General features: G+C 42.4%; 1 protein-coding gene across 1 annotated transcript in view; it reads left to right on the top strand.

Moving 5' to 3' along the window:
- Nucleotides 1-27,872, top strand: part of LOC126235344 (T-box transcription factor TBX20-like) — a 255,113-nt gene that overhangs the window by 198,289 nt on the left and 28,952 nt on the right. The gene's annotated exons all lie outside the window — the stretch shown is intronic.

Genomic DNA, 27,872 nt, shown 5'->3' with positions numbered 1-27,872 from the left:
TGGATTCATCCGAAAATATGACATTTTGCCATTCGTGCACCCAGGTTCGTCGTTGAGTACACCATCGCAGGAGCTCCTGTCTGTGATGCAGCGTCGAGGGTAACCGCAGCCATGGTCTCCGAGCTAATAGTCCATGCTGCTGCAAACGTCGTCGAACTGTTCGTGCAGATGGTAGTTGTCTTGTAAATGTCGCCATCAGTTGACTCAGGGATCGATACGTGGCTGCACGATCCGTTACAGCCATGCGGATAAGATGTCTGTCATCTCGACTGCTAGTGATACGAGGCCGTTGGGATCCAGCGCGGCGATCCGTATTACCCTCCTGAACCCACCGATTCCATATTCTGCTATAGTTGAATTCTTTTATCTTGGCGGCTCGCGCATGCCCGCCCAGACGCGGGAGATTGCTGCGTTGCCAGTTGCACACGACGCACGCGCCAAGAGAAACAGCGCCATAGTACAGTATAGTTTGCAAGCTTACGTTTAGGGGGGAGCGCGCAGTTTATGAAGTAAAGCCACCACGCCCGCATTAACCCTTTCGCTGCTACAGAGACGTGCTCCCCGCATTCCGCGCTGTGCGCGATTTTGTCACTGCACTGATCGCCTGTGCTGACACATGGTGTTTCCGACTGCTTTGACACACTTATCATTCGATTCCACAACAACTATTTGGCCCAAAAATTAGATTTTTACACATCTACTTGACTGATACCTTCCCCCCACTTCCTTTGACTGACTGAAGTGCTTTAAAATTAAGCCAAACGCGCCCAGTGTAAATAAAACTTTTATTACAGTCGCGAAAGACGGAATATTTCTCAATATTACATACGACACCTATGTGGAATTTAAATTAAATGAGATATTGTTATACAGTAAATTTTATATGAAATTTAGGTACCTTGTCCACATTTCATTCTCAACATTGTGGCAACTAAAATCGACCATACGGAAAGTATACGCTATGGACTTTTACTTCTGCAAACTCTTCAAAATTTCGTGCAATGGTTTACTACATTTAATGCTGCACAATAACTGAACATCGAAACAAAATTAAGCCATTTGTGGGAGGAAGGTATCAGTCAAGAAGATGTGTAAAAATCTAATTTTTGGGCCAAATAATTTTTGTGAAATCGAATGATAAGTGTATCAAAGCAGTGGAAACACCATGTGTCTGCACAGGCGAGCAGTGCAGTGATGACAAAATCGCGCACAGCGCGGAATGCGGGGAGCACGTGAATGCAGCAGCGAAAGGGTTAATGAAGAGACAAAGCACTAGAAATTTCAAAAAACTGCATTCAAACGAATAAAATTCGTGAAGTAAGACACTTCGATATTGTTTTAAAATAAAAAAAATACTTAGCATCGTACAAGGTTTGAAGTCGTTACCTATCGCCTTCTCATCAAACACCATAACCATTACGCTAACGCAGCTCGTCCTGCAATATTACTCCATAAGGACTCTAACACGTCACGCAAAATTCTGACAAACACTTTTGGTATGCCTATGAATTACTCGCACTTCGTCGAAGTACAATAGGAAATAAACAATTACCGCTGTTCTTTATTGCGAAAAAGCGGTTCGTGAAATTGATACAAACACCTTTTCTTGCTATCGCCTGAATTAAGAGTCTTATTGCTTGTTTGGTTTAATTAATTAATAGAAAATGAAGCAATTGGCATAAAGAATGGTTTTTCCAAACTTTCAAAAAACAAAGTCTGCTATCAAGACATTGTTTTTGTTCTATTACTTTATTTATGACTGAACGTTTCTAAAACTGAAGACACTCGTCCGTGCTCTGTACTACAGTCGAGATCTGGCAACGTCGTTCTCTGTTCATTGGCTGACTGTATGTTTTGACGTCAGATGCGCAGAACGAACCTAAACTCGGCCGCCAAGATATATGACGCGCACTTTAACAGTCATTGGATCTCGACCAATGCGAGCAGCAATGTCGCGATACGATAAACCGCAATCGCGATAGGCTACAATCCGACCTTTATCAAAGTCGGAAACGAGATGGTACGCATTTCTCCTCCTTATACGAGACATGACAACAACGTTTCACCAGGCAGCGCCGGTCATCTGCTGTTTGTGTATGAGAAATCGGTTGAAAACTTTCCTCGTGTCAGCACGTTGTAGGTGTCGCCACCGGCGCCAACCTTTTGTGAATGCTCTGAAAAGCTTATCATTTGCATATCACAGCATCTTCTTCCTGTCGGTTAAATTTCGCGTCTGTAGCACGTCATCTTCGTGGTGTAGCAATTTTAATGGCCAGTAGTGTTTTTTCGCCTTCCCCCTCCTCCCTTTCCCTCCCACCCCATACTTTCTTTTGATGATGACTAGAATTGTAAAACTTTGATAGGCTGTCGTAGACTATGATAAGTAGGAGCCAGTGGCGGATACAGAAAATCCTCAAGAAGGGGGCGCTAAGGATATCTTGGGCTGCCTTTACTTTTACCGTAATAAAAAATAATCAAGTCGAATGCAAAGTGTGAGAAGGTTTTATTTAAACTGATTATACACATTTACAAGACAATTCCATCTTATGATACAAAAAGTTACAATTGTGGTTCTCTTCCTTAAGTGATGAATTCTATGCGTCTATTCTTCCTGGCAAATTGGTTAATTACATCGTCAATAGGACAATCAATGTCAGGGTGAGTGTTCAACTGAGCTAAGCTATTAAGACGATTCTCCTTCAATGTAGACCTCAGCCATGCCTTTATACGGCGCAATGTTGAAAAACTTCTTTCTACTGTAGCAATAGATGCAGGTAGACAAGCAAATATTTTATACAGCGTGTGCAAAGTAGGACAGTCAGATCTAAGACAAACAGACAAAAAAATGTTCAAATGTGTGTGAAATCTTATGGGACTTAACTGCTAAGGTCATCAGTCCCTAAGCTTACACACTACTTAACCTAAATTATCCTAAGGCCAAGGATGCCCGAGGGAGGTCTCGAAACTCCGTCGGGACCAGCCGGACAGTCCATGACTGCAGCGCCAATGATCGCTCGGTTAATCCCACGCGGCACAAACAGACAAGGCTTGCATAACAGAATCAGTATCATTAAGGGCCTTCACACCAGTCAGAAGTCTAACGGGTGTCCATGAAGCACTGTGTTCTAAAGATCGCCATTTGTCTTCGTGAGGATCCACGGGTGGCGCGCCACTAAGACTGGACCGTTGTCCTCCTCTGCGAAAAGCTTTCTGGTAGACCCAGAATTGAAGAGTATATTGTCTCGCATTCTTGTACCAGTGATTCACTATGTTAATAAATTTAAACTGTTTTAGACTTAATTATACACCCTTCGTGGACTCACATTTTAATATGCACCTGAAGACGCGACATATGTTCTGAAACCAGCTAGAACTTCCTTTTTATAAAAGAATCAGCGGAGTTTATCATTGACAATGAACAACAGTTTTTGTATGCACATCCTTAAGACTGGAGGACTGGGGGACTTCGGCCGTTCACTTACGTAAAAAATGGAACACCTACATCCGTCCTTATGATGCTTCAGTGTATCATCTTCAGGCCTTAGCTGCAGCTGAAGGGTTTAACACCATCCGTATGCACGATGCATCATAGGACAACATCTATAATTGGTTTATGCAGACTAAATGTAACCGCGATGTTGAACGACAGTTGTGGATGTCCCCTGGAGAGAAAAGTGAGCCGAATGATTTTAACTGTTATCTACATTGAAAGCGAAGATCTCAAGCAGTCTAGTAAGACAATATACCACCTGTATCAAAACAGATTTAACATACCTGACGTTGCTGCACGTGTTTTTCTAATTACTTTGAATAGTGTACTATGAATTTCCTTGAGACAGAGAAGTTGCTGTCCATGCATCAGCACGGCTTTAGAAAGCATCGCTCCTCCGAAACGCAACTCGCCCTTTTTTCACATGATATCTTGCGAACCATGGATGAAGGGTGTCAGACCGATGCCATATTCCTTGATTTCCGGAAAGCGTTTGACTCGGTGCACCACTGCAGACTCCTAACTAAGGTACGAGCATATGGGATTGGTTCCCAAATATGTGACTGGCTCGAAGACTTCTTAAGTAATAGAATCCAGTACGTTGTCCTCGATGGTGAGTGTTCATCGGAGGTGAGGGTACCATCTGGAGTGCCCCAGGGAAGTGTGGTAGGTCCGCTGTTGTTTCCTATCTACGTAAATGATCTTTTGGATAGGGTGGATAGCAATGTGCGGCTGTTTGCTGATGATGCTGTGGTGTACGGGAAGGTGTCGTCGTTGAGTGACAATAGGAGGATACAAGATGACTTGGACAGGATTTGTGATTGGTGTAAAGAATGGCAGCTAACTCTAAATATAGAAAAATGTAAATTAATGCAGATGAATAGGAAAAAGAATTCCGTAATGTTTGAATACTCCATTAGTAGTGTAGCGCTTGACACAGTCACGTCGATTAAATTTTTGGGCGTAACATTGCAGAGCGATATGAAGTGGGACAAGCATGTAATGGCAGTTGTGGGGAAGGCGGATAGTCGTCTTCGGTTCATTGGTAGAATTTTAGGAAGATGTGGTTCATCTGTAAAGGAGACCGCTTATAAAACACTAATACGACCTATTCTTGAGGACTGCTCGAGGGTTTGGGATCCCCATCAGTTCGGACTGAGGGAGGACATAGAAGCAATTCAGAGGCGGGCTGCTAGATTTGTTACTGGTAGGTTTGATCATCACGCGAGTGTTACAGAAATGCTTCAGGAACTCGGGTGGGAGTCTCTAGAGGAAAGGAGGCGTTCTTTTCGTGAATCGCTACTGAGGAAATTTAGAGAACCAGCATTTGAGGCTGACTGCAGTACAATTTTACTGCCGCCAACTTATATTTCGCGGAAAGACCACAAAGATAAGATAAGAGAGATTAGGGCTCGTACAGAGGCATATAGGCAGTCATTTTTCCCTCGTTCTGTTTGGGAGTGAAACAGGGAGAGAAGGTGCTAGTTGTGGTACGAGATACCCTCCGCCACGCACCGTATGGTGGATTGCGGAGTATGTATGTAGATGTAGGTATTATGATATTGTCGTACTGCATATCGTCATGAAGTATCCAACTGATAGCGTGAGATGGCATGCAGTGTTTCACCAACTGACAGCCGCTGCTTTGTCCTCAGGTTCTCGCCGTACCCGCCGCCGCTGCCCTCGGCCGCCGCCGCCGCAGCCGCAGCAGCCGCCGCTGCCGCCGCCGCTGCGTCCCGCCCCCAGCGCCAGGCACTGTCGCCCGTCTCCTCTTCGCCCGACAGCCTCCAGGACGCTGACCTCCACCCGCCGCCCCCGCACAGCCCCGCCCAGCAGTTGTCCTAGTGTCGGCGATACCTCTACCACTCGTCACCCAACTCTGCGCTTTCCGTGAAGCCGCAGGCCGTTGGCTCACGTCTGGACGGCCACTGAGGACATTAAACTTGGCAGTGTCTTCGAGCTCCCAATCGATCATCCCGAGGAACAGACTTTCCGAAAAGGCTGTTCTTCTCCGACTGCTACCTCGGGCACTTTGATGTTACTGCTATTGTGACTCAACTGTACACAGGTGCGCAGTGTCCGAAGATACTTCTCAGGATCACAATAGCGATGTGTTGCAATACATATGAATGGTGAAGTACAAATATAGGCATTTGATTCCTGTGCCCCCCTTGAACAAAAGTACTCCGATTGTGAGACGTTAGTTCTTCACTAAAACAGAAAAGTTTCTTCACGACTGACTGTCTTATTGATAACTACTTTGAAATGATTAATATGACGCGGAAAATTCATATTTGCAACATTCCCTCGTAAAGCCCCTCAGCCTGGAAAGCACTCAAGGATCACATGAAATTATTTTCAGTTTCATTTGTAATTACCAACATTCTCAGAAGAGTCAAGCAATTGGTACAAGAATCAAGCAACATCATCAAACAAATGAAGTGCTGTGTTGGAGAAGTTGTATAGGGACTCCTGTAGCCAAGTTATTCCTCCTGTTCTCTGAAAAATAAAAGTGACAGTAAAGAGGTATCGATAATACCGAAGATGTTCTGTGAGGCCGAAAGTGCAGTTAACACGTTATATCAAGTAATCTGTGAACCTTGTGACTGTTCACTTAAATCCATATTTACGAGCATGATCCGATAATTTCGGCGTATTAAAACAAAACAAAAATAAATAAATAAATAAAATAAAATTTATGCAAGACAGTGCATAGTGCAAGTGACTACAAAACCGTTTGTGGATTACTTAGTTTTTAGTTACCACCTGTACAAAAATATGTGGCGATACTACCTATTGTTTCATGTGGAGTGCAATATTTGAAGTAGAAAAACTCTATAAAGTGTACTGGACCCCAGTGACGTGTATTACGAATTATTTATTTCAAGATATTGTTTTACAAACGAAGTTAGAAACACGAACATTTAAACGTCACCTTCCTGGAAACAAAATTAAAACGAGCCTGAAGCAAGACATAGTAATCGCTGTGCTCGTCAGTAGTTTCCAGTAAGACGATAAGAAAAAAACGTGTTGTGTCGCCGTATAAGCAAAGTGTGATGATTCCTGTGCACAAAATTTTAAGAGATTGAACAAGTTCCAAATCTGGAAAATAATTTTACGATAGGAAAGTAAACAAGATAATAGATTTATACTACTTTCTTCCAAGAACATTGTTGATTACCCAGAGCAAATACGGAGGCAGTAAAACAAATTATTTATTTTGTGAGAGTAATATTGTTATGTATTAATCGATCAGAACACTCATTTGTCCTAGCAGACGTTGTGTGCATGTAAAGGAAGTGAAATGGAAACTATTCAGATATATATCAGTGAGATAGAATTCCACAAGAACGACTATTTGTACCGTAAAATTTAAGATTTTATAAAATAGTTCCTAGGCTGTTATTGTAGAAATTATATCTGTGCCAATAGCTTAAAATTTTTGAAAGGAACCTTCTACGCCAAAGATGCGCTTCAGGACCATTGTTCGGTTGGTTAAGGTTGTTCTCCGTTCGTTCCCTTTCCAGAACGGTATGACGGGAATCATTCCAGCGTATTTTCCGGAAATGTGATGAGAGCTTGACTCTCATCTCTAGACTAACATACACGAATCTGATCTCTCGGAAATATGTGTATGGAGCAGGCACTCGGAAAAAATAAGATAGTAGGAGACATTTCCTCCATAAGATATGATTCTAGCATTTGACTAACATTCACTTCTCGATATGAAATGTAATACGCAAGGTACAATTAAGATAACAGAGGCAGTATTTGCATCACTGTATCAGACGAATGCTAAACAGACGTGACTGACCATTATCGTCTTTGTGTACATGTCCCAAAGGTGGTATAACATACGATACAAATGTAAAACCCAAACTTGACGAAGTGTATGTATCAAAAGTGTATGGCGCTCTCTACAGCGTTAAATTTTTAAGCCCTCCCCATCTTTGGAATAAGAGCTTTTCCTTTTAATCTCCTTAAGATGTAAGGCTGGTATAGTAAAGAAATTTCTTTAAACACATGTTCATAATCGTACAGAGTGTATTTGTTACGCTTTCTAGCGAGCACATTTGATGATTATGCACGAACAACATAAGCGTTCTGTATCAGTCATACTGTAATCCATCCACTAAGTGTTTAAACGATCATGCCGCAATGGCGAGGAATATTATTAAGTGTTTTACATTAGAATTTGTCTTTTGTGAGATTTATATATAGTGTGTTTCTGGGAGCCAAAATACGTATTTTCTGGAGTTTCGGTATTGTAACCAAAAATGAAATGCTTACTCCAGCGATAAATCCAGTACTAAATTCTAAACACGGTAAATTATAACCGGTGTTGGTGATAGGACCATTCAAACTAGTGGAGAATGTAATGAATTTTAATGGATGCAGAACTTCTTGATATTTGGGTTTTATGAATCAGTTGAGCCCTCACAAAACTGTTCCTTAGTGGTCGGAGTGACAAATGTTGTGATATGCAGCTGGAATGTTCCCCACCATACTGCGTCACTATTAGGAGCCTCCTACATATCTTGGATTATAGTTTATCCATTGCTGAAGTTACAGGATAACATCACACACAAACACACACACACACACACACACATACACTAACACTTATTGCACGTCGTGCTGCAGTACCTTATATGTAAATCACTGTTGATATCTATTTATATGTAAGCTCTGTGAAACATATCTTGCATTGGTAACGAATAAAATCCATTAGAAATGTGAAGAACCCACTGCAGCGCTGACGGATTCTTTATTGAGTTTCTGTGATTGTATTTTATGTAAATACTGAGATGCAAATACAAAATGGTCTTTATTCTGTCACTGTGTTTTGTTTCCAATATGAATTCCAGTGATGACGCCATATTATGATCTTCTACTCAATAACAAGATAATTCACCGACAAACTACGAGAAATCTCCAGTCAACATTAAAAAGGATAACACAAGTAAAATATATCTGTCCGCTGATTCCATCAACTTTAATGCTTAGCTAATCTGTAAAATCATACGCAAATAAGAAAAAGAGTTGAAAAGCTGGTAGCTGCGCATACATCTCTTATTTCAAATTATTACTGACTTGTTCATGACAGCACCTATCGTTTTCTTTGTATAAAGTTCGTTAGGGTAGTTTTATTGACTAAAATACGCTGTGTCGTTCGAATTTGCATCAAAAGCAGAAACATAGAATTTGTCCAGGTCCTCATAGGTAGCTGCAGAAATCGGCAAGATGGTTAAACTAAGGGGAAGTGCATTCAAATGATTTAGAACAATGTCAGGTACAGCCAGGGACAGGTTTCGCGAGACCCTCGCCTTTTTCTTATACTGAACTGCAACTGTAACTGCCTGTTGAGCAGCGTAACAAGTTAGAATACACAGTGCTACCAGCACGCTACGTAACAAAGCTCCAGTTTCCTCTGCCGTAATGCCAAAGGATAATTGTCATCTACGATCATCACAGTCAGTAATAAAACCCTGCTCATGACGCGCCTTTCTTTGTATAACATGTCAGTAAACGGTTTTACTAACTGATTTGCAACTCTATATTTCCCATTACATTTTAACACAATGACTGTCGGCCACATAAAGCTTTCCGTTTGGTAGAATGCAGACCATTTTTATGGTTTTTAAATATTTAAGGAGACTAACTAACAATTTAAGAAGATTAGCTAACAGTAAAGATCGATTTATCCCGTCTGAACTATCGCAACACTTCTCACAAAATAGCCAGTTAATTAAGATGTGTCACTCTGGTACGCTTTCTGGACCGGGGCTAACAGCACTTATTCATTGGATAGACAAGAGGAATCCTGTCGTACTGTGTAACGAATCAGGAGAGGCACAAATTTTCATTGCCGTGATTCCATTCTACAGCTGATGGTTGTCCCTATTCGCAAGTGCGAATACATTTAATATACTGTTTGATGCAGACGGTTTCTGGATGTTTCTACTCGAAAGAGAATAGTTCATTGTAATTGTGGTGTCCACTACTTTTTAAACTTGCTGTAGGCATAGCAACTAAAATATTGATTTCAGTCTAAGACAAACATGAGTTAGCTGTAATCTAACTGAGACAATTTTATTATGAATGAAAAAGACAGTCTACTCTGGTGTAATATTCTACAATATTTCTTATTTTACGAACTGACTTTCGGCTATGAAGATATCGTCAGGTGCGGCTGCGAAATTGTTGTGGGATCAGAGATATTAAAATACTGCATCTACAGCATATCACAGTTAGCTTTGAAAGATGGTAACTGCTAATGTTGGTTGTGGACTAAAAATGCGATATAAAACTATTTACCTTAGATAAAAAATATGTGACACATTAAGTAAGGAACTACATGACAAATTACAACAATTGTCCTCAGAAGAAAAATTAGTTGAACAATATTCAATAAACTACGGTGAAGTGTTGTAAGGGACTGAATTAACAAGATAATCTTGTCCTTAACAAGTCTTTATATTATAAACAGGTATAAAATATTGCGAGTGAGATTGAACAGGTAAGTGAAACAATGGACAAAATAAATGAAGTAAAGAAACGGTTCTAGGCGCTCAGTCAGGAACCGCGCGACTGATACGGTCGCAGGTTCGAATCCTGCCTCGGGCATGGATGTGTGTGATGTCCTTAGGTTAGTTAGGTTTAAGTAGTTCTAAGTTCTAGGGGACTTATGACCACAGATGTTGAGTCCCATAGTGCTCAGAGCCATTTGAACCATTTTGAACTCGGACGCTGCCCTTATCAATTTTTCTTGCGTTTCTGTGCAATGTTCACTACGGTTTTGCCATCACAAAAGAACCGTATACGTAATTTTAAAAATACTGAAGAACCGCCACCACTATGGACAAATTTTGGATTCAGGCTAGACTCGAACACGAGACCCTCGGAATGCTGTCGAGAACCAATACATCTGACCACCCGAATCCGCAAACAAGACGTGGAGAAATACAGGTTTGTTGGCTATCGTCTTACACTGAAATTATTTTGAACCACACTTCGCCTGTTAAATATGTCAATCTGAGGACCGCAAAGATAATTTACCTCTCTTTCTAGCATGTCAGTAATAGAGAAACCCTTCCAAAAAGGTTCCCACGAAAGTACTCGCGACTACGGGTGGTAATTATAATCCACTAAGCAAAATAATTAAAGGGTAAGTATTTGAAACCTCTTCACTCTTCCCCATTACGACACAGAACTTCAATATTTGACGCGCTGGCGCATATAGTCTTCCTCTGTAATGGTGCAAAAGTGCGGCGCCGTGCGACCTCATCCTCGGGTTCAGCGACGGCTCAAACAGAAAGGTGTCGACAAGCACTAAGAAAAGGCTAGAGCTCAGAAGTTCATGTGATGTTTGAGGAGGGTTAATGATGTCACATGGTATCAAATATCGCCACAATTCTACCCAACGCCACCGCAGGCGTGTCAAACACGATGGGAAGGTTGTCACCTCCCCCAAAAATGGTTCAAATTACTCTGAGCACTAACGGACGTAACATCTGAGGTCATCAGTCCCATAGAACTTAGAACTACTTGTTGTTGTTGTGGTCTTCAGTCCTGAGACTGGTTTGATGCAGCTCTCCATGCTACTCTATCCTGTGCAAGCTTCTTCATCTCCCAGTACCTACTGCAACCTACATCCTTCTGAATCTGCTTAGTGTATTGATCTCTTGGTCTCCCTCTACGATTTTTACCCTCCACGCTGCCCTCCAATGCTAAATTTGTGATCCCTTGATGCCTCAAAACATGTCCTACCAACCGATCCCTTCTTCTAGTCAAGTTGTGCCACAAACTTCTCTTCTCCCCAATCCTATTCAATACCTCCTCATTAGTTACGTGATCTACCCACCTTATCTTCAGCATTCTTCTGTAGCACTACATTTCGAAAGCTTCTATTCTCTTCTTGTCCAAACTGGTTATCGTCCATGTTTCACTTCCATACATGGCTACACTCCATACAAATACTTTCAGAAACGACTTCCTGACACTTAAATCTATACTCGATGTTAACAAATTTCTCTTCTTCAGAAACGATTTCCTTGCCATTGCCAGTCTACATTTTATATCCTCTCTACTTCGACCATCATCAGTTATTTCACTCCCTAAATAGCAAAACTCCTTTACTACTTTAAGTGTCTCATTTCCTAATCTAATCCCCTCAGCATCGCCCGATTTAATTTGACTACATTCCATTATCCTCGTTTTGCTTTTGTTGATGTTCATCTTATATCCTCCTTTCAAGACACTGTCCATTCCGTTCAACTGCTCTTCCAAGTCCTTTGCTGTCTCTGACAGAATTACAATGTCATCGGCGAACCTCAAAGTTTTTACTTCTTCTCCATGAATTTTAATACCTACTCCGAATTTTTCTTTTGTTTCCTTTACTGCTTGCTCAATATACAGATTGAATAACATCGGGGAGAGGCTACAACCCTGTCTCACTCCTTTCCCAACCACTGCTTCCCTTTGATGCCCCTCGACTCTTATAACTGCCATCTGGTTTCTGTACAAATTGTAAATAGCCTTTCGCTCCCTGTATTTTACCCCTGCCACCTTCAGAATTTGAAAGAGAGTATTCCAGTTAACGTTAAACCTAACTAACCTAAGGACGTCACACACATCCATGCCCGAGGCAGGATTCGAACCGGCGACCGTAGCAGGTCCGCGGTTCCGGACTGAAGCGCCTAGAACCGCACGGCCACCACGACCTCCCCCCCCCCCCCCCATCTCAACCAAATCTCATCCCATCTCTTGATGTCTCTGCAGTGAAGGTCATAATCGTGACGCTCCTCATTGAAATCACGCGGTTTCCTTATCGGTTGCTGAGGATCCACCGCCGCTCAGAGTCGACATGAAAAGGCCTCAGGAGGTGACATAAGAGGCGTAAATGAAACCACCCCTTCCCTTGGGGCGTTTATTTACACACAGTTCGCAGTCGAAAACAACATATTTCAGTGAGCTGTGCAACAGAACTACGTACTTGACAACCTTCGACATTGCTGACACTCACCGGACGATTAAAACCCTTCTGTAGGGACATAGTGGGGCTGCAACCCCACTGAACGTGATTTGGAGTGTAGCACGACCGCAGTTTTTGCTCTGGGGTAAAGAGGTAGCTGTGATCTAATTGAATATAATTTCTACCTGGTGTAATTTCCTACAATATTTATCATTTTACAAATTGGTTTTTGACTGTTAACCCGTCGTCAGGTACAAAAATAAATACTCGTAAGTGTGGCTGTGCAATTTTTGTAGAATCACTAGCAGCCGTTCAGAATCGTTCGGCGAAAATTGAACTTCATCCGAAGCAGCTAAGTGTGTTTACGCCTTTTCAGTCCTCTTGTTTCGCGTCCTCCTGTGGCGCAGTCATGGTGGTGGGGGGGGGAGGGGGTTGACGTAGATTTATTCAAGAATAAAATAGCAAAGGGTCCCTCTAAGGCCCCCTGGTTCGGCAACATCCTTTTTGCCACTCGCCCACCTTTGTTGACCACTTCAAAAACGTACAGGTAGAGAGACAACCCTTTCCCGAATCCAACGTGCCCAGGGGCACACAACCCCCTCGACACTTCCCAGATTTCGCATTCCCGCAAGCAGACGCTAGAGCAACGGCGTAGCGCCACTCAGCCGAAGGTTGTCGATGACGTTTCCTGTCCCGCAGGCAACAGGAATCGTTGCATAGTTGTCCCAGTGCAGGTACATTTTTAAAGTGCTCAAGAAATGTACGTGGGTGACACTAAGGGTGTCGTCGAACTGGAGGGTCTTGGACTCTTTTCCGTTGTGTTCGAGCCACGCCATATCAATATCGCAACCTGACCCTCTCCCTTTCTCACTCCTCCCTCCATCTTTCCCGTCACTCCCCCGGATGGCGCGAAACAGGTCGGCCGAAAAAGTATAAATGCGCTTTGCTGCTTCGTATCACTTTCAGATGTCATCGAACCGTTTTGATCGGTCCCTAGTGGTTCCACCTTGTACACTAGAACAAAAATTGGAGTCACTACACTTCAAACCACATTGCAGCCCCGTGACGCCGTTAAAGAAAAATATAATCTTACTAGGAGTGTCAACAACGTCGAAGGTTACCAAAGATGTCGTTCTGTTGCAGATAGCACTGCAAGTTGTCGTTTTCGATCATGAAATGTGTTTAAATGAACGCCCCAAGGGAAGGGGTGCTTTCATTGACACCATTTATGCCACATCCTGACATGTAAGTGTCTAAGAGCGGTGTGTCTGAAATGTTTCCGTCGGCCACGCATAAGGAAACCGCGTGATTTCAAAGCTGGGCGTCGTGGTCCTGACCTCCATCACAGAGGCGTCAAGCGAAGGGGTGAAATGTGGGTAAACTGGTCTGTGGAGCCCTCCATCGTGTGACACGTCCACGATAGCGTTGGGTGGAATTGTGGTGAAATTTGCTGCCAATGTGACATCCTTAAGACGCGTTACACTTCACATGAACTTCTGGGCTCTGGCCTTTTTCTCCCCGCATGAGTCGGCACCTTTCTGTTTGAAGCGTCAGCGAGGCCGATGGTGATGTCGCAGGGCGCCGTGCTTTTCCATCATTACAGAGGAAGGTTGAAGGCACCTTTGAACCAAATTCCAAACTCCTGCATCGTGATGGGAGAAAAGGCAGGGTTTCAAAAAGTGACTTTTCAATTCCTTGTAGCATCTGCACAGCATTTTCTCAGAATGCAGCACTAGAGACAACCACTGGCAACCGGACGCCAGCCGTTGTCCGCCAATGTCATCGCGATTCTTCGCACGTTGTGCCAATGATCTACAGCGCAAGTTGCTGCATTCTCATAGACAAGCATAGAATTATCTATTAATGTCATCGGAGTTTGCTAGCGAAGTACCTTCGGTAAATCGAGTGAACACTGTGCAGTAATAACAATGGTCCGACCACTGCTCATTCAGCATGGCTGTGAAGAATATCAAAATGTCTAATCCACAACTGACAACAAATTTTATCTGTAAAAAAGGCAGGTGCATACATTCCTGGCGCTTCTGGTCGACTTGTAAGTGTTGCAGGTTGTTTTAGGGTTGCATATTTCAAATGCCATTTCTTAATTGAGGTTTTAGTGTTTATCTTGTAGTGACATTATAGGGTTGCGTATCAGTTGTTGTTGTTGTTGTGGTATTCAGTCCTGAGATTGGTTTGATGCAGCTCTCCATGCTACTCTATCCTGTGCAAGCTTCTTCACCTCCCAGTACCTACTGCAACCTACATCCTTCTGAATCTGCTTAGTGTATTCATCTCTTGGTCTCCCTCTACGATTTTTACCCTCCACGCTGCCCTCCAATGCTAAATTTGTGATCCCTTGATGCCTCAAAACATGTCCTACCAACCGATCCCTTCTTCTAGTCAAGTTGTGCCACAAACTTCTCTTCTCCCCAATCCTATTCAATACCTCCTCATTAGTTACGTGATCTACCCACCTTATCTTCAGCATTCTTCTGTAGCACCACATTTCGTAAGCTACTATTCTCTTCTTGTCCAAACTGGTTATCGTCCATGTTTCACTTCCATACATGGCTACACTCCATACAAATACTTTCAGAAACGACTTCCTGACACTTAAATCTATACTCGATGTTAACAAATTTCTCTTCTTCAGAAACGATTTCCTTGCCATTGCCAGTCTACATTTTATATCCTCTCTACTTCGACCATCATCAGTTATTTTGCTCCCCAAATAGTAAAACTCCTTTACTACTTTAAGTGTCTCATTTCCTAATCTAATCCCCTCAGCATCACCCGATTTAATTCGACTACATTCCATTATCCTCGTTTTGCTTTTGTTGGTGTTCATCTTATATCCTCTTTTCAAGACACTGTCCATTCCGTTCAACTGCTCTTCCAAGTCCTTTGCTGTCTCTGACACAATTACAATGTCATCGGCGAACCTCAAAGTTTTTACTTCTTCTCCATGAATTTTAATACCTACTCCGAATTTTTCTTTTGTTTCCTTTACTGCTTGCTCAATATACAGATTGAATAACATCGGGGAGAGGCTACAACCCTGTCTCACTCCTTTCCCAACCACTGCTTCCCTTTGATGCCCCTCGACTCTTATAACTGCCATCTGGTTTCTGTAAAAATTGTAAATAGCCTTTCGCTCCTTGTATTTTACCCCTGCCACCTTCAGAATTTGAAATAGAGTATTCCAGTTAACGTTGCCAAAAGCTTTCTCTAAGTCTACAAATGCTAGAAACGTAGGTTTGCCTTTCCTTAATCTTTCTTCTAAGATAAGTCGTAAGGTTAGTATTGCCTCACGTGTTCCAACATTTCTACGGAATCCAAACTGATCTTCCCCGAGGTCCGCTTCTACCAGTTTTTCCATTCGTCTGTAAAGAATTCGCGTTAGTATTTTGCAGCTGTGACTTATTAAACTGATAGTTCGGTAATTTTCACATCTGTCAACACCTGCTTTCTTTGGGATTGGAATTATTATATTCTTCTTGAAGTCTGTGGGTATTTCGCCTGTCTCATACATCTTGCTCACCAAATGGTAGAGTTTTGTCATGACTGGCTCTCCCAAGGCCATCAGTAGTTCTAATGGAATGTTGTCTACTCCCGGGGCCTTGTTTCGACTCAGGTCTTTCAATGCTCTGTAAAACTCTTCACGCAGTATCTTATCTCCCATTTCATCTTCATCTACATCCTCTTCCATTTCCATAATATTGTCCTCAAGTACATCGCCCTTGTATAAACCCTCTATATACTCCTTCCACCTTTCTGCCTTCCCTTCTTTGCTTAGAACTGGGTTGCCATCTGAGCTCTTGATATTCATACAAGTGGTTCTCTTCTCTCCAAAGGTCTCTTTAATTTTCCTGTAGGCAGTATCTATCTTACCCCTAGTGAGACAAGCCTCTACATCCTTACATTTGTCCTCTAGCCATCCCTGCTTAGCCATTTTGCACTTCCTGTCGATCTCATTTTTGAGACGTTTGTTTTCCTTTTTGCCTGCTTCATTTACTGCATTTTTATATTTTCTCCTTTCATCAATTAAATTCAATATTTCTTCTGTTACCCAAGGATTTCTATTACCCCTCGTCTTTTTACCTACTTGATCCTCTGCTGCCTTCACTACTTCATCCCTCAGAGCTACCCATTCTTCTTCTACTGTATTTCTTTCCCCCATTCCTGTCAATTGTTCCCTTATGCTCTCCCTGAAACTCTCTAAAACCTCTGGTTCTTTCAGTTTATCCAGCTCCCATCTCCTTAAATTCCCACCTTTTTGCAGTTTCTTCAGTTTCAATCTGCAGTTCATAACCAATGGATTGTGGTCATAATCTACATCTGCCCCTGGAAATGTCTTACAATTTAAAACCTGGTTCCTAAATCTCTGTCTTACAATTATATAATCTATCTGATACCTTCTAGTATCTCCAGGATTCTTCCATGTATACAACCTTCTTTTATGATTCTTGAACCAAGTGTTAGCTATGATTAAGTTATGCTCTGTGCAAAATTCTACAAGGCGGCTTCCTCTTTCATTTCTTCCCCCCAATCCATTTTCACCTACTATGTTTCCTTCTCTCCCTTTTACTACTGACGAATTCCAGTCACCCATGACCATTAAATTTTCGTCTCCCTTCACTACCTGAATAATTTCTTTTATCTCGTCATACATTTCATCAATTTCTTCATCATCTGCAGAGCTAGTTGGCATATAAACTTGTACTACTGTAGTAGGCATGGGCTTTGTGTCTATCTTGGCCACAATAATGCGTTCACTATGCTGTTTGTAGTAGCTTATCCGCACTCCTATTTTCTTATTCATTATTAAACCTACTCCTGCATTACCCCTATTTGATTTTGTATTTATAACCCTGTAATCACCTGACCAAAAGTCTTGTTCCTCCTGCCACCGAACTTCACTAATTCCCACTATATCTAACTTTAACCTATCCATTTCCCTTTTTAAATTTTCTAACCTACCTGCCCGATTAAGGGATCTGACATTCCACGCTCCGATCCGTAGAATGCCAGTTTTCTTTCTACTGATAACGACGTCCTCCTGAGTAGTCCCCGCCCGGAGATCCGAATGGGGGGACTATTTTACCTCCGGAATATTTTACCCAAGAGGACGCCATCATCATTTAATCATACAGTAAAGCTGCATGTCCTCGGGAAAAATTACGGCTGTAGTTTCTCCTTGCTTTCAGCCGTTCGCAGTAGCAGCACAGCAAGGCCGTTTTGGTTAATGTTACAAGGCCAGATCAGTCAATCATCCAGACTGTTGCCCCTGCAACTACTGAAAAGGCTGCTGCCCCTCTTCAGGAACCACATGTTTGTCTGGCCTCTCAACAGATACCCCTCCGTTGTGGTTGCACCTACGGTACGGCCATCTGTATCGCTGAGGCACGCAAGCCTCCCCACCAACGGTAAGGTCCATGGTTCATGGTATCAGAACATTAGAAAAACAGAAAAGTCAAACTCAGTGACCTTTCGCTCGCTTTGGGTATGGTGCGGGGTCTTGGAAGGGCGGGGGGATGGATGTGACAGATGTCTCATGCAGTTTGAAACATTTGCACCGTTTTAAATAGATCGTCTTGATGTGAATTATTGTCGTAACCTAAGGGCAAGGTTTAAAAGTTGAGGATAAGAAGAAGGTATGAAGATAGGTTTAATTTCTTGTTAACAACGAGGTTATAAGAGGTGGGGTAGTTAGGATAAGGAAGGAAGTTGACCATATTCTTTTAACAAAAACGTCCCAGTATTTGCCTTTTACGGTAAATCTAAAACAACATGGCCAGATGGTGGTACTTCTGAACATGGGTGTAGATGTACTTCGTGTTGCAAGCGAAGAAAATCAGTGGATGGTAGTGTATGCTGTATTGTCTGAACGATATTAGCTGCTTCCTCGAGCATACCTGTAGAATATCTTCAACGGCGACGAGATTTGGTGTCTTTATGTTAACTAAATTGAAAGAAGTTATTGGTTGAGCATTAACAAAAAAGTATTTCAAACAAAGCTCTAAATGACTCGACAGAAGTAATGTCATATGTCTCGTGGCACAAAGACGGTACTGAGCACTATGGACTGACGCCAGAAGTACACTCCTGGAAATGGAAAAAAGAACACATTGACACCGGTGTGTCAGACCCACCATACTTGCTCCGGACACTGCGAGAGGGCTGTACAAGCAATGATCACACGCACGGCACAGCGGACACACCAGGAACCGCGGTGTTGGCCGTCGAATGGCGCTAGCTGCGCAGCATTTGTGCACCGCCGCCGTCAGTGTCAGCCAGTTTGCCGTGGCATACGGAGCTCCATCGCAGTCTTTAACACTGGTAGCATGCCACGACAGCGTGGACGTGAACCGTATGTGCAGTTGACGGACTTTGAGCGAGGGCGTATAGTGGGCATGCGGGAGGCCGGGTGGACGTACCGCCGAATTGCTCAACACGTGGGGCGTGAGGTCTCCACAGTACATCGATGTTGTCGCCAGTGGTCGGCGGAAGGTGCACGTGCCCGTCGACCTGGGACCGGACCGCAGCGACGCACGGATGCACGCCAAGACCGTAGGATCCTACGCAGTGCCGTAGGGGACCGCACCGCCACTTCCCAGCAAATTAGGGACACTGTTGCTCCTGGGGTATCGGCGAGGACCATTCGCAACCGTCTCCATGAAGCTGGGCTACGGTCCCGCACACCGTTAGGCCGTCTTCCGCTCACGCCCCAACATCGTGCAGCCCGCCTCCAGTGGTGTCGCGACAGTCGTGAATGGAGGGACGAATGGAGACGTGTCGTCTTCAGCGATGAGAATCGCTTCTGCCTTGGTGCCAATGATGGTCGTATGCGTGTTTGGCGCCGAGCAGGTGAGCGCCACAATCAGGACTGCATACGACCGAGGCACACAGGGCCAACACCCGGCATCATGGTGTGGGGAGCGATCTCCTACACTGGCCGTACACCACTGGTGATCGTCGAGGGGACACTGAATAGTGCACGGTACATCCAAACCGTCATCGAACCCATCGTTCTACCATTCCTAGACCGGCAAGGGAACTTGCTGTTCCAACAGGACAATGCACGTCCGCATGTATCCCGTGCCACCCAACGCGCTCTAGAAGGTGTAAGTCAACTACCCTGGCCATCAAGATCTCCGGATCTGTCCCCCATTGAGCATGTTTGGGACTGGATGAAGCGTCGTCTCACGCGGTCTGCACGTCCATCACGAACGCTGGTCCAACTGAGGCGCCAGGTGGAAATGGCATGGCAAGCCGTTCCACAGGACTACATCCAGCATCTCTACGATCGTCTCCATGGGAGAATAGCAGCCTGCATTGCTGCGAAAGGTGGATATACACTGTACTAGTGCCGACATTGTGCATGCTCTGTTGCCTGTGTCTATGTGCCTGTGGTTCTGTCAGTGTGATCATGTGATGTATCTGACCCCAGGAATGTGTCAATAAAGTTTCCCCTTCCTGGGACAATGAATTCACGGTGTTCTTATTTCAATTTCCAGGAGTGTATGTTCATCGCCGTCGGCATTTGTTGTCAAGAACAGACACTTTGCAGGCGCAGTATAAGGAAAAATACCAAAAAGACTGCATCAAATTTTGCTACTGCACTATAAAGCCTGTCCAGTTTTGATAAAGAAACTATCCTGAAGCTAGATTATTCCTTTGGTCTTACACTCTCAAATGTTTACCTTTAATGCTCATTATCAAGAAATTATAACGAAAACGAGCTCCAAACTTGACTTGCCACCATCTATAAGTGCAAGTATGTTTCTAAAGGCGTGAAATCGAAAAGCTCTCAGAGTACTGCCAGTCTGTTTTAGATAGTGAGAGAGAATATACTGACAAATTAGCAAGATATTTCACACTCTTGGCTTTAAAATGTTTTGGGTCAACGTTTAGTCGGCAGTCATATTCTAGTAGCAGTAAAGGACTACGACGAAAGTATGGAAATGTGGCAGTGGGAATAGACATAACGAAACTTAGTTAACAAATTATTCAGTACCACAGTTTAGTTAGCAGACGTGTGTATTAAAACAACTAAAAGACATCCCAGGAGAAGCAAAAAACTTCAGGCTTTAACAAACGTGCATGTGTTTCACCTTCAGATCTGCCCTGGGTACTGAATCAAGGTAGTGATAATACTTAGGAGGGAGAAGTTTCTTACGATTTTATTATTGAATGTCAATCTGACTGTTTGTAGCAATATTACAGCAGAAGAAAAAATTTCTGCAGTGAGACTGGAACCAGAGCTAACACAGTTTCTGCTTTATAGTGCAACCACGTTACTGTGAGACTACCGAACATCTGTGGCAGACAGTCCTTCTTTATTGCCACAGTAATGGCTAAGACGGTTTATTTACAAATTAAAAGACAAAACTGGTTTTAATTTCCGATTGTAACGAGCATCCTAGACTCAAAACCATAAATTTATTAACTCAATGTCGGCTTTTAAGTGGAAATTGTTTATAACATTCAATAAAAATGAGAAGAAAATGACAAGTGAATGTGGAAGGATAATTGTCACCCACTCCAGGAACTAAGCCGAATCACAGAGTTGCTAAACAAATTACGGAGCCTTGTCACAAATCAGTCACCCTAGGTGTACGCAAAACTCAATTTCGCTCCTCAGCTGTTTCTTGTGCTTCGAAGAAGCAGTGTAGACACCCATCGAGTTAACCAAACAAATAAGTCAGTGAGTTTTATTTGTGTAAAGATGTGTCGGATCTAAAGCGTCATTACGAATAATACTCAGGTTCATCCACTTCTTCCGGAACACCATAAATTAAGAGCAGAGTGGACAACTGAGTAGCTGTCCTGTTCTGCAGGTGCCACAATTACATTCTTTTTTCGGTCTTAAGCACACTTCAAACGGAACACAAATTCGCCACATGCAAGTCACTTACTTATAATTTTCTAGTACCATCAGTAGCTATACTGTAAACATTGGTGACAACACTTTGTGTTCTTTTGACCATTAAGGGCTTAAAAACAATTGTTGTTAGGAATGCTTTCGTTAAGATGAAGTGAGCTAGAAAACTTGAGAAGACTTTGTGAAGTGGAAATCCTATTCCAGCCTCTGCTAATGTGAATGGAGAAGTTGTTGTCATCAGAACAAGCAAAAGGAACACAAAACACTGACAGCAATGTGTAGAATATGTTTTCAATAGGGACAACTACCGGTCAATCCACAATAATCGAAAGCGCGTAAAATATCATCTACAGTACTTGTAATGATTATAATACGACTGTTGCTAAAGCTTTGTTATTAAAAGCGAAGTGCTTCTGTTGAATGAGGTTGCCAATCTGCAATTTGCTTTAGAAGGAGAGAAAAAAAGTGAAAATAATGTGTATAACAAACTGGGCATGGGGTGGAGTGTTTGCACAGTGCCTCACAATTGGCGATGTCTCCTCTTTAATTTCTCGATGATTTCATACTAGCGGAGCCTTTAGGTTATCAGAATAATTATATGGGACTTTCTAAGGTACAATTGTTAGAACAGAGTAGAATAGTACTGTAAGTGTGGCTAAATATGACTCAACCGTCAACACTAATATTAATTTCATTCCATATGCTGACGACATGCAGAACGAGTTCTGCACAGTTCTGAATGTTTATTGCTTGCCTCGTACAAGTTTCCAAGACTGTGCTGTGTCCGCCGATAATCAGAACTGATTGCATATATGCTCAAAACTATGTACTGTTGTACAGGTTTATTTAATCTTAGCAGCTCATTACAGTAGTTCGTAGAGTAACACAGGGTTCCTTCTGCTGAATGTGCCAATGAATGCAAGTTCATAGATAAAAAAATAAAGAATAGGAAATTGGAATAACGTCTACACTCAGGACGAGGCAGTAAATCAATGTGGCGGTACAGGGGAGAACTCTGTAAATCTTTGGTCATACACATTCGTAGTATCTAACAGTATTTTTTTTCACTTAAAGGATTAGGCAATATACCTCTCCTGTCTTCAAATTTTTAAGACTGTTTCTTTCTCGGCCTCCCAATGTCTCTTTTTTCTGAGTGCTTCTATTTGTTCACAATGCCTGGAATTCTGTTATCATCCACACGTTTAAGATTTTGCCTCAATTTCTCCCTATATTAATCCTCGTATTTGTTTCAGTTCAATATTTCTAATTCTTCTCGTATATTCTCATTTCACGTAAGACCCCTCATTGACCAACCTTTGACAGATCCTAGAAATCTCATTTTAGCTGACTGTATGCTGCTTTTGTTTTCCTGTTCGTCTATCCAATATGCACTGCCAAGGAACAGGATAGAGGCAGCAATTGTTTTGTAAAATTTTAGCTTTGTGCCTTTCCTCGTCTTGTTCTTTAAAAAAAAAAAGCACCCCGTCTTCAGGCCACAAGTGGCCCATCGGGACCATCCGACCGCGGTGTCATCCTTAGATGAGAATGTGGATAGGAGGAGCGTGTGGTCAGACAACCGCTCTCCCCGACGTTATGATGGTTTTCTTTGATCGGAGCTGCTACTATTCGGTCGCGTAACTCCTCAATTGGCATCACGAGGCTGCATGCACCCCGAAAAGTGACAACAGCGCATAGCGGCCTGGATGGTCACCCATCCAAGTGCTTGCCACGCCCGACAGCACTTAACTTCGGTGATGTGACGGGAACCGGTGTATCCACTGCGGCAAGGCCGTTGTCTCTTGTTCTTTAAGGGCCTCTTTATATTATTTTGGTTCATGTTCGGTTTTGCATGTAGGTATTCCGTTTGCAATATATTTATTTATCGACTGTCACTTTTATTTGTAGTTCACTATTGCTGTGGGGTGTATGGGTAGCGCATGCTCTAAGGCAAAATGGCCGTATGTGTATCTCTACTCGCTCGTCATCAACTAGCTCGTGATAACACTGACCATTCCTATCCTGTATTTTGTTAATGATCTCGAGAAATGGTGTCTTTATCCTAACATAAGGAAAAGAAAGGAATGCTTGAGCCCAAACAAAGCAGAAACTCCCGTACAAATCACATCAACGAAAAATAATGTTATTCATCTGGTGGAACAACGAACCGTGGTGTACTACGAATTGCTTCCCCGAGGTGTAGCCATCATTGCTGACATTTATTGTCAACAACTGAGACGTCTTACAGACACAATCCATGAACAACGGCCACGGAGACTGAGTGAAGTGATGCTGCTCCACGATACAGCCATCCGCCCGCATTCTGGTAGAGTGACAAAAAACGCCACACAGGAGTTGGATTAGAAAGCCATTCCGCATTCACATTATTCACATGACCCAGCGCCTTCAGATTTTCATATTTTCCGCTCTCTATCGAACAATCTTCAATGGACTTCGTTTCTGGAGGAAAATGGACTCTGAACATGGCTCGACATGTTTTTTGCCTCAAAACCACGTGATTTCTACAGTCGCCGATTCGAAACGTTACCCCAGCGTTTGCGGACTATTGTAAATAGTGAAGGACGCTGTATTATTTACGACTACAGTGTCTGTTGTGTGTATTGTTGTGTTTATTAAACCATTATCGTTTTTCAAATTGATACCGCACCCTAAATGTCTAAAACTGGGTACTTGTTCCAGCGGCTTGTCTTCAATAATAACTTTGGATCCGACTGGGTTTTTCTATAGCAAGCCATAACATTAGATTCAGTGGGATAGTTTTGCAGGTTGTAGTACTGTCTTCCTAGTTCGTATACATCGAATGTTGTAATTTTGCTTCCTTATGCTGCGGTAAGTCTACATCAACTGCATATAGCACAGCGTTCAGATGATAGCTTCGTTTCTTTTATACCCATTTATGTACTTCATTCTTCCGTTTTCTTATGAGACACTCAGTGCAGACGTTGCAGAGTGTTAGTAACAAGCTATATCCTTGCCTAACGCTTGATTTATTATTATTTCTCTTAATTTTCGAGCTGTCTGTGTTTATGATTATTTTGGAATACTCATGTAAGTTTCTGATTCTCTGCAGGCTTATAAGATGCTTGGGATATGCTCTTTCTTCCATTATTGTCCATAGCCTATCTCTCGTGACTTACTCCATAACTTTCTCCAAGTCAATAAAAATAACGTGTTTTTCATTAGCTTCGTATCGCTCTTCCTGAATTCTTTTCACGCTGAAAATATTCTCGTTCTGGAAGCTTTTTACCAAAATTCACTTCATTCGCCCCCGAGGAATACTTCTGCTATTTCTCGCAAGTGATTATTTAATATTTTTGAGTAAATTCTATGAAGTGTATGTAAAAGACTTACATCTCTGTAATTGTCACATTCATTTCTCAATCCTGTTTCAAGAATAGAGATACTTTACAGCTTCGCCATATTTTATTGAATAAACGTAGAAATCTTAACTCACACAACATTCTCTATACTTAATAAGTTCGATATTTACTCCATCTGAGCCGCACGCTTTATGATTTTTATTCTTTTTAGAACCTATTCAAGCTAGTCTAAGGTCGCTGAGTCAGGTTGTAACGTTTAAGTCTAAAGTAAGTTGTGATGTTTATACCTAACAAGGAACAGTTACATCAAGTGGTGTGCTGACTGCGTATCTGATTACGTGTCTCTGTATATTTACCTGACCCTGTTTCAAACGATTTGTCTACAAGCAAGCAAAGCAATACCAGTGAACCCAAACTAATTACAACCTGTGCGCGATAGTGACAAATTAGACGCAAGTACATTCAGATCCACTCGATCTTATTAAGCCCTGTAAATCTGAATAAGTACAAAAGTGGTACCGGTGCGAAAATCCATAAACTGTGTGAAATAAATTTCTTATCTCGTATTGATGTCGACTTAGATATAGTCTTGGATAACGCGTTTTTCTGGTCTCAGCACAGCTAAACTAACTACAATTGCAAAAGCCAAAATGCAAGATATTTGAATGAGACACATTAAAAATTTGGTTAAATAACAAAGACTTGGAACTGAGGGGGCCGAATATGACCGAGGAGAAAGACTGTAATATCTTACTTGAAAATACACTACTGGCTATTAAAATTGCTACACCAAGAAGAAATGCAGATGATAAACAGGTATTCATTGGACAAATATATTATACTAGAACTGACATGTGATTACCTTTTCACGAAATTTGGGTGCATAGATCCTGAGAAATCAGTACCCAGAACAACCACCTCTGGCCGTAATAACGGCCTTGATACGCTTTGATGGCGTGTACAGGTACCGCTGCCCATGCACCTTCAACACGATACCACAGTTCATCAAGAGTAGTGACTGGCGTATTGTGTCAAGCCAGTTGCTCGGCCACCATTGACCAGACGTTTTCAATTGACGAGAGATCTGGAGAATGTGCTGGCCAGGGCAGCAGTCGAACATTTTCTGTATCCAGAAAGGCCCGTACATGACCTGCAACATGCGGTCGTGCATTATCCTGCTGAAATGTAGGGTTTCACAGGGATCGAATAAAGGGTAGAGCCACGGGTCGTAACACATCTGAAATGTAACGTCCACTGTACAAAGTGCCGTCAATGCGAACGAGAGGTGACCGAGACGTGTAGCCAATGGCACCCAATACCATCACGCCGGGTGATATGCCAGTATGGCGATGACGAATACACGCTTCCAATGTGTGTTCACCGCGATGTCGCCAAACACCGATGCGACCATCATGGTGCTGTACACAGAACCTGGATTCATCCGAAAAAATGACGTTTTGCACGTCATCTTCGTGGTATAGCAGTTTTAATGGCCAGTACTGTATTACTATATCGTGAAACTGCCTTGTAATTGTTAAGTCATATTAAAAAAACACATTTACGCAAACAAATGATCTTTACAAAATAAAATACAATAAAAAACTTGCGGTTATGTACCAAGCTGGCCTCATTCAAATCCGTTCTACTGCAAAAGCGCATGAATACATAATATTGATTATCTTATTGTAGATCGATGTAACAATATGTAGAAAGATTTTTCATTAAAATTTCACAATAATATTTGTAGCATTTTCTTAATTAATTTTACTTCAAATCTTATTTCTTCCATAAATCACAATACATAACACTGAAATTGTTACGCTGAATATTTAATACCAAGCGACTGCCCACTCCAGAGCATCGCAACAGAAACTGCCAGCTTCTGGCTCGCTACTCCTACAACTCCCGAGGAACAGCTGCCTCCTACCGCCCAACCTAACATTTAAGGGCTTTGTTACACATACTCTGCCTCAGCGATAGCTGCCTCGCAGCGTTCTTTCACACATACATCATTGTAATCGATATATCGCTTATGCTCTTCGATAATGCGTTAAAACGCGTTAAAATTTACAATCATGTAATTTACAATCAATACAACAATTTACTTGTTGTACTGAGGTGTCACGGGTTCCCAGTTTGCTGCAGCCATTTCATTGTCCCATAGTTTTTTTGTAATGTTTCATCCACTGTTCTTCATTGATTACATTGCTACTAGCAATTTTATTAAAATTTATCAACGTTCTGTAGGCAATGTTCTGCCTTCCATGTTTTTTAAGTTCAATTTTTGTAATCAATGAATCTTGGCATGCTTTTCGTATTACTTGTTAATCTTGGTTTCACTTATTTTTATGTTGATGCTATGTTTCGTGTGTTCTTCTTAGTAAAAGAAGTTCATATGCTTTTTATTTTTCATCCACGGCTTGCCCTGTCTCTGAGTTGTATGTCCTCAACTCACTTTTCTATACTTTCATTCCAATGCTTCGAGCGCTATTTTTTGTGCACAGCCTTTAATGTTATTTCATTCAGTCTCTGTATCATCAACTGTTGAAGTGGTTAATAGATACTGCAGTAATTTGTGTTGGTAAAGTCATCTATTACTTCCCTTCTGCAATAAATACAGTTTGAGTACTTCCTCTGAGGAACTGGCTTTCTTTTTACACAATTTCTTTCATTTCGATATTAATATTACATTAGTATATGTCTTTTACCCTTCAAAATCTTACACACTGTATCTGAATTCTCGTTTTTGAATTGAGAATAAAGAAACCTATTACATACTTAATGCTGCCCGTGCGACGACTGGGCGGGTGGCGAGCGGTGTGTAAATTCCTTTGTCGAAATACACTCCTGGAAATGGAAAAAAGAACACATTGACACCGGTGTGTCAGACCCACCATACTTGCTCCGGACACTGCGAGAGGGCTGTACAAGCAATGATCACACGCACGGCACAGCGGACACACCAGGAATCGCGGTGTTGGCCGTCGAATGGCGCTAGCTGCGCAGCATTTGTGCACCACCGCCGTCAGTGTCAGCCAGTTTGCCGTGGCATACGGAGCTCCATCGCAGTCTTTAACACTGGTAGCATGCCGCGACAGCGTGGACGTGAACCGTATGTGCAGTTGACGGACTTTGAGCGAGGGCGTATAGTGGGCATGCGGGAGGCCGGGTGGACGTACCGCCGAA

This window comes from Schistocerca nitens, chromosome 2 (assembly GCF_023898315.1).
Source record: "Schistocerca nitens isolate TAMUIC-IGC-003100 chromosome 2, iqSchNite1.1, whole genome shotgun sequence".
Lineage (NCBI taxonomy): Eukaryota > Metazoa > Arthropoda > Insecta > Orthoptera > Acrididae > Schistocerca > Schistocerca nitens.
This window is presented reverse-complemented; position numbering and strand designations above follow the sequence as displayed.